At 48.5% G+C, this 11,798-nt stretch overlaps 1 pseudogene; it reads left to right on the forward strand.

Moving 5' to 3' along the window:
- Nucleotides 1-213: 213 nt before the first annotated feature.
- On the forward strand, nucleotides 214-10,306 carry LOC149363897 (ubiquitin-conjugating enzyme E2 Z pseudogene; annotated as a pseudogene).
- The last annotated feature ends 1,492 nt before the right edge of the window (nucleotides 10,307-11,798 follow it).

Genomic DNA, 11,798 nt, shown 5'->3' on the forward strand with positions numbered 1-11,798 from the left:
TGCAGCTTATACAATGCAGCTTCTTTTTTCAAGGTAAGCAAAAAGAAAGATATAGTTATTTGGGTACAGACAGGGGAAGGATAGGCTATATGCTCCTTTTCTTCAACATCGGTGTTAATGTAGGAAAGACGAAGAAGACGACCTTGTCTCAAAGCGAGCGCTCTGTCCTGGCGTTCACAGTCTCTTCCAGAGAAAAGGCACTGCGCTGAAGACATGGCGAGACTGCTGGCAGCGTTCGGACTTCCAAAGAAGTACCTGGACTTCTGGGACCCCATCGGTCACGAGCACGACGAGCCGTCTCCGCAGTGCCTGGCGAGAGTGAAACGTGAGATCGCCAACGTGTACACCCGCGCTCCGCAAGGCGTCTTCATCGAGCCCGAAGAGACCAACGTCACCAAGATCCACGCCGTGGTCATGGGACCTCCGGGCACGCCGTACGAGGGCGGCTTCTTCCACTTCCTCGTTAAGTGTCCACCCAACTACCCGGTCAGCCCACCGCGGGTCCGCAACATGACCACCGACCTCGGACGAGTTCGCTTCAACCCGAACCTCTACGCCAACGGAATGATCTGCCTCAGCATCCTGGGCACTTGGCCCGGACCGTGCTGGAACGTGACGCAGAACATAGCGACCGTGCTGCTCTCGATTCAGTCGTTGCTGACCGAGAATCCGTACTTCAACGAACCCGGACACCAAACCGAGAGGAATGCGGGAGATTCCAAGCGCTACAACGCCGTAATACGGCACGAAACGATCAGGGTGGCCGTGTGCGATGCGGTCGACGCCTGCCTCAAGGACAGCTCGCCGTGTCCACCTACCTTGAGGAAGAGGATCCTGAACGCGTTTTCCGAGTCGTACGGCAAGTACGAGAAAGCTGTGAAGGAGAACCTGCATTTGTCTGGCTACACCATGGACGATCCGTTCGGTGACAACCAGGGAACCTACAGGTACGACAAACTGCTCGCACGGCTGAAAGAACTGAACGAGCTGGTTAAGAGGAGGGGCTCCACCGCTGTCGAAGCTGATGACGCGTCAACTTCTTCTGTCGAACAACCGGAACCAGCCTCTGGTAACAAGTAGGCCCGCAGTCGCATGTTCGCACAGTGCAGGTAGAGCGTGAAAGCCGTGAGGTGTAAGCATGCCGCTGCTTCCTGACCGGTTGAATGAAGGAACTAAAAGCCAATGGGAAGAGCATGAACATGTCCGAGAGTCTTGTGAATAAAATAACTTTGACACAAGACGACAGAGGGTGCTGTTTGATTTGGGCGTACACACAGATGCCCACTTGTTAGCCTTCACAAAAATATCATTAATGTCGCGATGCTTCTTTATGAAGTTGGCGTACACATAGATACCCATTTTAGGCTTCGCCAAAATATGGTTTATGTCGTGGTGCTTCTTTATGAAGTTGGTACAGAGTCTGTCGGCTCTTGACGGACCGACAACCACCGATGAACATGCAGCCATGTGTAGGTAGCAGAGCATAAATATGATCATGAACGAACACTATTCAAACAAGCGGCCATTGATTGCAGAAAACAAAAAGAAATATTCTTTTTTTTTTACGACGCCCGCTGCACATGGCACTTTCCCAGGGCTAAAAGGAGCTGCTTTGTTGTTATACATAGTACTAAGGGTCAACCCGTGAACTCAGCAAAAATTCACCATATGGTCTTAGACTGAGTGTTGACTTTTGTCACTTCCTTGACCCAAGTGAGGGTTAATGGGTAGGGATCTCTCACAGTTTCAATTAACCTTTCGTTTGGAGACACATGAAAGTAGATGTCGTCCTCTCATTTTATCGCTGTGCTCGTACAAAAAGACTAACGAATAGGCAGTATTACTCGTTTCTATTAGGGGTGTATGGAAAGAAGATAGGTAACTATAAAGGGTGTATACCTAAGTATAGAAGCAAGTTTCAAAATAAAGCGATAGAGAATTCTTCCATGACAAATAGTCCAGGGCTGTAGGCAGTGGTCTTGGCCACGTCAGCACATTTCTCACACGAGCCTAAATTGCTAGATAATAAAAATTTACCAACTTGTTACTGTTAGCTTCGCCGTTGATTTTTTAGTACAAAAGTTACGGAGCTTTAGAAGATGCCCATTTCAGTCATTTTCTTCGAATTAACTTATTTGTGGGTGCTTTATTTTTTCCTTTAAAGTCAAACCCGTGAAATCGAACGATTTTCTCATGACTACGCTTTACCTCGTCTCAATGTTCGCGTCCTCTAATGCGCTCCAAATAAAGGAACTCGCTTGCACAAAGCTGCGATGAACTAACAGGCAAAGGTTCCCTGCTATAGTTCCGTGATGAGTGCGAGGACTTTTTGTTGTTGTGTTTTAGAATCACGATGCAGCAGCTATGCCTGAGAGCATTGTACTGCAAGAAATTCTCTGCACCATGGTCATGCGTTAGACGGCAATGCAATAAATATTACATCTTGGGACTGCGGCTGCGTTTAATTCGGGCGGAGTGGCGAGAGATTTTCTACTACCTCCCTCTCCACACCATTTCTCCCATCGACACACAAAGCTCGCACTTCGCTCCCAACCACATTCCTTGCGTAGCGACCCCACAGTCGCCTTATTCTCTGCCGACCGCACCCAGCGCTTGGTATCGCTTCTTTTCTTTTTTTTATCACAGTCTAAACATCGCTCCAACCCCTGTTTCACCACTACTCGACAACGCGGCCACGGTTAGGCTTCACGGCACAGTAGGAGAACCCAATGCTTGGCGGAGAAGCCCCCAAGGGGAAGACGGGATGGAGCATCGCTCCCTACCCTCCATCCCTCCTCCTTTTCCCCCATCATCCCTGTCGCGTCTCATATCTCTCGAGCGCGTGGCACTCGGCCATAGCCAGCCACGCGCCACCAGCGTTGTTCCCCCACGCGCCATCAGGTCGGGACCCGCAGTCGGAGGGGGAGATGTAATACGAGATCAAATTCATAACCGGGATTTCGCGCTGCCGCCGCCATTGCCGCGCGGGGAGGAACGGATCCTCTCATATGCGGAGGAATCGGACATGGCTCGCTCTAGGGCGCTTGCTTCGCGATCCCCCGCCCTCCTCATTGCGTGCTTCTGGTTGGTCGCGCACGTGTGTAGGTCCACGTGCGATGCGTCTGCACGCTTTGCTGTGCGTACGCTTGCAAGTGTGCGCATAGGAGAAGCCAGGGTTTACCACTTGAAGATCTATGCTGGCCCTGTCTTCTTTAGCCAGTGCTTTCTTCCTCCTTCCATTTTTTTTTTCAACTGTTATTTGCGGGCAACAAACCGTAGAAAACAAAGCTTTGGCTCGTTTTTTTTTTTTTTTCATCGTACAACACTTGGGGAACGGGAGTAGTTCCATCAACGAAGTCGCCGCAGCTTTTGAGGAATTCCAGCGCCTGCTGGCTGCATGCTGTATCTTATAAGACTGCGAGAATGAAAGGCAATAATGAATCTAAGAAGGTACTCTGAATAATTAAGGTTTTCTTCCTCCCTTAGGCATTTACTTTTTGTGACTACGGGAGCCCATATACAGCTTCACCCTGCTTTTGCATTTCGGTATCATAGTTTTTTGTTAGTTGTTTCGATTGTTGTTCCTTCACCGTTGTTGATCATGACACCCTTTAGTTGGTTTAAGCGGCACATGTCTTTCAGTGTTTCCCATTCATGTTTTTTCAGGGTTTTTATCTAGAGTATCAGTGATTTTAGATGGCGCATGTAGTAGGACGTTTTGACATCTTCTGAGTCACATGTTATAAAAATTTTTGTATAAAAGTCGCTTATTTTTCCAATAAAGCTCAGTTGAAAGTCAGCGCTGTGTTTCGTTCCCTTTTCTGTCCGTCCGTGTTTCGTGCGCGCTGCAAACACCTACAGCCTTTTCTCCTGCGCGTAATCCTATTTTAAAAGCTTAGGCCTATTTCACTTTTCACGCCACTGATCGTCCGCTTGGTCCATGGAATTAAACACGATGACTTCGCGGCTTGCAATGGAGGAAAGGAATAGGAGAGAAGCGCCAGCAGATGCAATAGGGATACATCCCTACACAGCAGGTTCTCGTTGCTTCCCTAATCTTCCATCCCCCTCCGAATCGAGTGCCCTGCGAGGAATCAGAGAGGGCAAGCAAGAAACCGAGCCTATTGTAGCAAAGGGAAGGCAGGGAGTGAAGCTGAAAATGGGGAGACGGGAGAACCGCCTGCTGGCCCGGGAAAAAAGGGGGAGATATTTCGGGATGGAGGGAGAGCAAACTGGAAAGAAGACGCGGGAATCGTTCGTTGCGCTCTGAGCATTTGCTGCCGTTGTTCCGCGATTCCGCACGCCGCTTCCCTTTCTACCCACTCGCAATCTTTCTTCCGTTGGAATCACACACTACACGCCGCTGGCAATGGCTGCGTTGCATGGAAAGCCACCCGCCGGGGTTTCTGTTGTGCGCGGAGCGGTGACACATAGGATCGACGTGGTGGGCTGTAATGAGCGCCACGTGGTGGTGGTGGTGGTTGTAGCGGCGGTGCCGCGTATACGGTTAGTTGGCTGCCGCTTGGGTGGGGGTCAGAGTTCACAATTGAAACTGTGGAACTGTTTGCCCTCCGCCGCCGAGATGCTCCCTCTTCCATCCACCCCCGAACGAGCTCGCTTTGTGTTAGCATGCGTGCCTCCCTCGTCTGTCCTGGTGGCCTGTGGGAAAAAAAGGTGGCTGGGGTTGGGAGAGGGGATTGTAAGCGCTGTTGTTCGCTGGCGGCGCTGAAGTCGTTTGCCCGTCGTGCGGTCCCTGAAGCGCTTGTGACAGTAGTGTGCAGCGTTATAGAAGAAGGGAAAACGGGAATTCTTCCTCCACGAGAGAAATAGTTCGGACCTTGAATAGCATTTGAAAGCACGTCTTTTCCAACCAGCGGCAAATCGTTTTCATGCATGCTTTTAATGATTCAGTACGTTCGAGCGAAACATTGCTGTGGTGGGTTTGCGAGTAGAAATAAATGCTGCCCTGGATGGCAACGTGATGTTGCCGGGATTTACTGGATGTACCTGATAACTACGCACGCGTTGTTTCTGCTATGACTGCACACAATTCACGAGGCGATGTACGGGGTTCGGGAAAAGACAGCGAGAGAGGGGGAAAGATAAGTCTAAATGTACACGGGCCCAACACGTGACACGTTTGGGCTTTGTGCGCTTAACACGATTTGTCTCTGGTCGCGTGAAGCCGTCCAGTCATCACGCGGTCGCGGGGCACAGCTCCGCGATGCGCGCCTGGAGCCAAACGCGAGCAGCTTTTGTTCGCCAGCAGCTCGTGGTTGTAAATTTTTCTCTCTGCGATCAGAGTGTTCGCGCTTCGGCCAACCTGCTTCGTGGGTTCGTCCTGTGGGAGCAGACTAATTGTTTGACTTTAATCAATTTATCTTCCCAAATTGAATTACAGTCTTCATGACAAAGCAATGTGGCGAAATGCGTCATTAGATCTGAACTCATGTGAGGTTTTAGGTTTTTGTCATTAATGCATGCCGCGTGCGGAGCGCTAGTACAAACGATATAGTATTACAAAGAGTAGGATGTAATGCATCATAACCTGCTTAATAGGGATTTCTGGTTCATTCAAACTCATTACCTCCTTCCTGTCAACGCAATGAGCACTGTTGATCAGAAATTCTCTGAAGCAGAAATATTTCCCACTCGTTCTGTTCCTGCGACCTATAGATGGTATAGCAGCACACTTCTCTGTATGGACAACTTTCTCCAGGCAATCTTTTGCAATCATCATGCGGTCTGATCCTTCCAGTTCTCAATGCGAAAGCTCTTCCTATCCGAATTTCGGGAACATGAACAAACGAGGAATAGGAAAATAGGGATCTTGTGTTTTTCCCGTGGATAGACACAACACTGTCAACCTCCCAAAATCTTCGGCGCTGTCGGTCACACAAAGCCCTGCCCGTACTCTGTCCCATTGCCACGGACGATGCCGCGAACAGAACGGCTGAGAGTGCGAACAGAGAACGTGAATTTGAGACAAACGCACGCGCGTACACACTCACGCAACATAGGGAACAAAACCTTCTCACTCGTGCCACCCTCATTTCTGACTAGCAACGTTTTCGGAACGGACTGTGTGCTTCTGCATGCTTACGGGGGCAGCGGAAGCGCTGCCATCGCAGAACGATGCCATCCACGTATGTCTCCCTCCCTCGCTTTCCTCTGACTATGTGTGACGTGTTGCAGTTAAGGGATTCACACCCACGCCAGCCTCACTTTATGGCGTGCGGAGTGGACGAGCTGCCGCCGACACGTGCTTTCGTGTATCGGGGGAAGGAGTAAAGGGAAACGCTTTCAGCCAACGTTGTGAATGACGCCCCTAGAACGACCCCCCCCCCCCCCCCTCCTCCTCCCCACAGTTCCCCCACGTACCACAGAGCGCACACGCGTGTCAGAGACCGGTGTCCGAGCAATGCCTAAGCCATTGACACAGGAGTCAAAAGTTGTCGCCAGTGCGAATGAGCCAGCGACCCATTGGGATCGGCTCGATTTTATGGCGCTTGAGGGTGCAGCATGCAGGTCACACATGCCAAATAGCGCTGCGCGCTTGTATAGCGTTGACGTGCAAATGGGTAGTGCGTGCACGATTTGTTGCAGTGCAAAGAGTGGGGTTCGAAGTTTTACAGCGTAAAGAGAGGAGAAATGGGGGAGTGCACGAGTTTGCCTCTCTATGACGTCGTGGCGCTTCTCGACTCTGCAGGGTCGGAACGAGGCCTTTGTGATGTAACGGCAAATTCTCGGAGTGTTGAACATTTATGAGATGTTTCACCGTCCCTATAGCAGACGAATAAGTGACATAACGGATAACTGGGGTACGACTTTTCGGTTTAAACCGAATAAATGTGCACCAAATTTGATTTTCGAAATTCGGTTTTAACGAAAAAAAAGGGGGGGGGGGGGGGGGTCAGTATTTTTGGTATGCACGCCGCAGCTATGTAGCTGGCTATCGAGTAGGAGCTACACTCAGTCAGATACGACCATGTCCAACATTCTCGGATAAAAATTTTGAAAATTGGAAAATCGTAAGACACTGTTATGGAAACATTGAAGGTAATGGTCCATTCTTCTGATATCTAGCAAAATCTTTCTTTTAAGGTGTTTCCATCACTCTCATCGAGCGGTTAAGACTCTCATAGAAAACCAATGGCGAATGCTTTTGACGATAGCAAAAACGTTAATAGAAAAGAATGCTAGACTGCCGTCGGGTGATCTGCTGATTTATTGATTGTTATAGTTAAATGTTACAGTATATGAAAAAATTGCCTTCATAAACAGTTTATCGCTCAAAAATGCTTTTTTCTTGAATTGTTGGGCATGCATTTCGAAGTGCGAAATACAGGGGCATGCGCATTCGGCGTACCATTGTGCGTTGTGAGCAGCTGTACATTTTGAGTTATCGCTCCGCTACCTTGGATGCGTCTAGATACTAGGATGCTGCACCTCGTCGTCAAAGGTCGAATGCTTGAGTAGCGTTGTTCACTTTCATCACCCGCTTACGGCATTTTTTTAGCTACGCAGGTTTCTCGATTGCATATGAAGACACTGAGAAACCTTCATAAGCATCACTAAAAGGTGTTAATATCTGGTTCCCGCGACGGTTAAGCGGAAGTTCCATCCCTGTCGTCAACATGCAAACAACGTGAAGCCCCACCCTTTATCTAGCTCAATCAACTCAACCATAACATGGAAACGCACTTTTTAGAAACAAATTTCCGCTTGCGTTTCTGTTCCGTGATTCTATCATTTAACTTCTGTTACTTTCTTAATGGCGATAACAATTTCTTCTTCAAGGACAGCTACAAGCCCTTTACCAATAATCAACGAAGATTTATGCGTTAATTACAAAAAATCGAATGCTCAAGCTGAAAAAATGTCCAAGATGAACTCTAAGTGACAGTCATCCCACGTTATATTGCCGCAAAAAAAAAAAACGGTAATAAATTCGTCGAAAATAATAGTTGCCGAAGAAAGGGAAACTGTGTCCCGAAATAAGTAGCGACAAAAGATCGTAGAATTCGCAAAAAAGAGCCAAAAAGACCTACCCCTCCCCATAGAGTATATGATAGACTGACTGAATTTAAGATCAGCTAGATCGCGTGTACAAATATGTCAAATATTCCTAAGAGAGCCCAATCCCCACCTCACATAGCGCTGATGGTTTACAACCTTCACAATTTTTTTTAGGCAGTTTATAGTTTTTCTCTCGACTTGACAGATGTTATACAATCTTCGCAGAGATTGTCCGAAGATTTCTGAAGTTTTTCTTCGGTTAAGAACAACTAGATACATTCTTATTCGCAAACGGAGATGAACGCGGAAGTTTTCCGTTGCGATATACGACGTAGGTCTGCTATTAAACATGAATGATATGAATAAACATTAGAGTGCGTTGTCGGCGCACAACTATTCCCCAGGCTCACGCAAAACATGCGCCTGGTGAATAGTTATAATTGAGTGTGAGGCTATGCACAGCGCATATACCGAATGAGCACGCTGGGAATGCACTCTGACACCAGCTCAGTATTGCAAAAACTGGCGCGTATTATGTCAGCCCTTTATTTGCAGCGATACGATAGACAGCCGATCCAATAGCCAAAGTTGGGCCGATGTCGGGCCAATATCCGACCAACGTAGTCACCGATGTCCTTTCACTGTTTACTCCACGCAAGGCCGACGTTGCCCATCTACTAGGCAACGTAAAACCATATATGCAGCGTGAATGGCAGCGGTTCGCTTTATTATTTGGCCGGTCTGGTTCTGCACTGCTCCACTTTTCGGCGAAAGTTGCACATGCAGTTGCTCCGCGAATGTTGAGAGTTAGGCTTCAGAGGGCATAAAAGTAGCGTATCTGTGTGATGTTGAGACTTAAGAAAAAAAGTGCTATTCAGGGAATTTCATTTGTTTTTACCAAGGACTCGGTTGAATACATCATAAGTTCTGCAGAAATGCATCACGAACCTAACATATACACAACAAATTGATGAGAGGCTCAACAGGAGATGACGCCTCATGCCTTAATCGTAAACGCGGCGGCCAATTTCCATCAGCAGTTCATCAGAAACACACACAGCCATCAGAAATACTTGGTGAGTGTGATGTCTGAAGCCACTGAATATAAATCAAAAACTGATTGCGCATTTTAGTAAGACGCACACACTCGCGTAGTGCACCTTCTTAGCCGCAAGTAATCGCGCTTCGGGGCAGTTGTTTACCATAAATGAGTTCCGTTTATATTTGTCCACTTTTCATCCTATCCTGTTGGCTAAGTTAGCACATGGTGGAAATGTAATTTGGCTAATCGCGCTGTCGCTGGGTTTACGTAGTGATGATAGCGAGAATATAATTAAGAACGCGACCTGATCACAGTTGAGATTACAACTGAGCATGGTGCAGGGCAAGGTACATTAAATGTATATACTACGGTAGCGGCAATGACAAATGCGAACATCTCCCTGCAAAGATGGAGCATTGCGCTCTTGCGTTCAGTGTGCCAGAAAATCTCGCTCTAGGTTTGCTCTGAGACGTCGATATAAACGTTTCTAGCTGTAATTTCGCTTTCCAGAAAGGCTTTCCGTTGCTCCAGTCCACGCGAACGAGTGTCCTCAAAACATCAACAAATATACACTTATTGATGAGAGGCTAGAAAATCCTAAAGACCTCGAGCTCTGCACCTTACCATTAAGTCTCATTGCAGGATTGCGCCCTCTCTAGCAGTGCAAGGCACTGCTTACACAACCGAACAAAATTTTCCCGCGAAGCCATGCAGTTTACGCGTGAATTATATTTGCACCAGACACAAGCAGGCCAGCAGGGTTTCCTTGTTCTTTGTTCTAGCTGACTACCAAACAATGGAACTATTTAACAATAGCCCGGTTCTTCACCTATGTGTCATCACACGTCTTCAGGCCATGGGTCATCCCTAACTAGCAATAATGTCTCGGTGTATGTGGAGTGTGAGAGAGTAAGGATGCAAGGATACGCGCCGTAACAGTCGGCTCAAAGAGCGCGAATGCCTTCGGCGAGCACGTCTTGTCAGACGCGTATACACCCTGGACAAGACCAAGCCACCCACGGCGCAAGCGCGCAGCAGTTACATAATGCTCGCTGCATCGCCGCTAGTTGTCATTGCCGCTCAACCACAAAAAAAAAAAAAAAAGAGAAGAGAGAGAAAAAAACAACACACGTTCCGCGGCGCACGCTGTTTCTTCTTGTTCGGAGCAGTGGACGAAGTCCTGAAGCTATATGGGCTGCAGGTCGCGTGTCAAGGCACGACGACGAAAGGTATCATCGGACGTGAACTGTGTGTACCTTCCGACGCTGTCTTCTTCGTTTTGTGTGACGAGCAGGGATGTGTCCGGTTAGTGTCAGCAGCTGTGGAGCAGCGGGGCGACTATACTGGCGACAGTGGATGGACCGGAGTTTCCTGCAAAGCTAAGGTTCTACTATATACAATACAACACAATGCAACACAATACAATATAATACGATACAATACAATATAATACAATACGATACGATACGATAAAATATAATACAATACAATACAATACAATACAATACAATACAATACAATACAATGCGATGCGATGCGATACGATACGATGCAATATAATACAATACAGTACAATAAAATAAGACAAGACAAGATAAAATAAAGTACAGTACAGTAGAGTACAGTACGATACGATACGATACGATACGATACGGTACGGTACGGTACGGTACGGTACGGTACGGTGCAATACGATACAATATAATACAGTGAAGCACATTAATACCTCAGCGCAACGATACATTTTTATTTGCGGACACAGCATTCAGTACAACAAGCACCACAGCGGTGGCCGAGCGGTTTGAGCATCCGCCTCGCATGAGGGAGGTGCGGGGTTGGTCCCCATTGCAACCAGGTACTCACTGATTATATAATTGGCACAAGCTTTCCCCTGGCCAGGCGCTCGGCTGTTTTAGGGTGAACTGGTTGGTGAATGGGTCTTTGACCCCACCTTGAACCTTGAGTAGACGAAACACCTTGTGCCATGGCGGTCTTTGGCCTCAGATGTTCTTGTGTCGTAAAACTTCATCATCATCATCATCGTCGTCGTCATCACAATACAGTGCTGCAATGCGAATTATGTGCGAACGCGCGCACTGACAGCTTGCGCACAGTGTTCCTTGAAGACACCTGCAGCTAACCCTTTCCCACTTACCACTCCCTCGACGGAGCCAGCCGTAGCGTGCACGCACTACGTTGCAGCCTGAGCGCACGCTGAAGGGAACCCCGGACGCTTCGCAGAGAGAAAGGGGAAGGCTGCGAGCTCTGAACGAAGACGGGACCACCGCGGCAGCCGAGTTTCTGCTGACCGCGCGTCGCCCCGAGCGAATTCCGGACTCTCTGGCTGGGCTTCCTCGCTCGCGCGCCTCAGAACACACACGCACTTCACGTTCCGAGAGCGCGCGCGATCACAACGTATCATTACGGCTCGGGGGAGAGGGAAAGGGAGAGCGAGAGAATGATGGAAAGAAAAGGGGGGAAGACGAGCAGCCCCGCCTGTTTTTGTTTGTTTCCTTCTGTTTGTTTGCTTTTACCGCTTCGTTTTCTCGTTACCGCTGCGGACGGCGCGATGGTTCTCGCTCGCCTCGCGAGGTCGGTGAATCTACTACACGCCTTCGAGTCCAGGGCCGCTGCGCGCTCTGGCGTCTACCCCTTCTCTCCGTCTTTAATACGGGTAGAGAGGCGACGCGCTGACAAGAAGAGTTTAGCTTCCTCGAAAGACGCCCCCCCCCCTAGC

Source organism: Amblyomma mixtum, chromosome 2 (genome assembly GCF_055824585.1).
Source record: "Amblyomma mixtum isolate Tamu chromosome 2, ASM5582458v1, whole genome shotgun sequence".
Classification (NCBI taxonomy): domain Eukaryota; kingdom Metazoa; phylum Arthropoda; class Arachnida; order Ixodida; family Ixodidae; genus Amblyomma; species Amblyomma mixtum.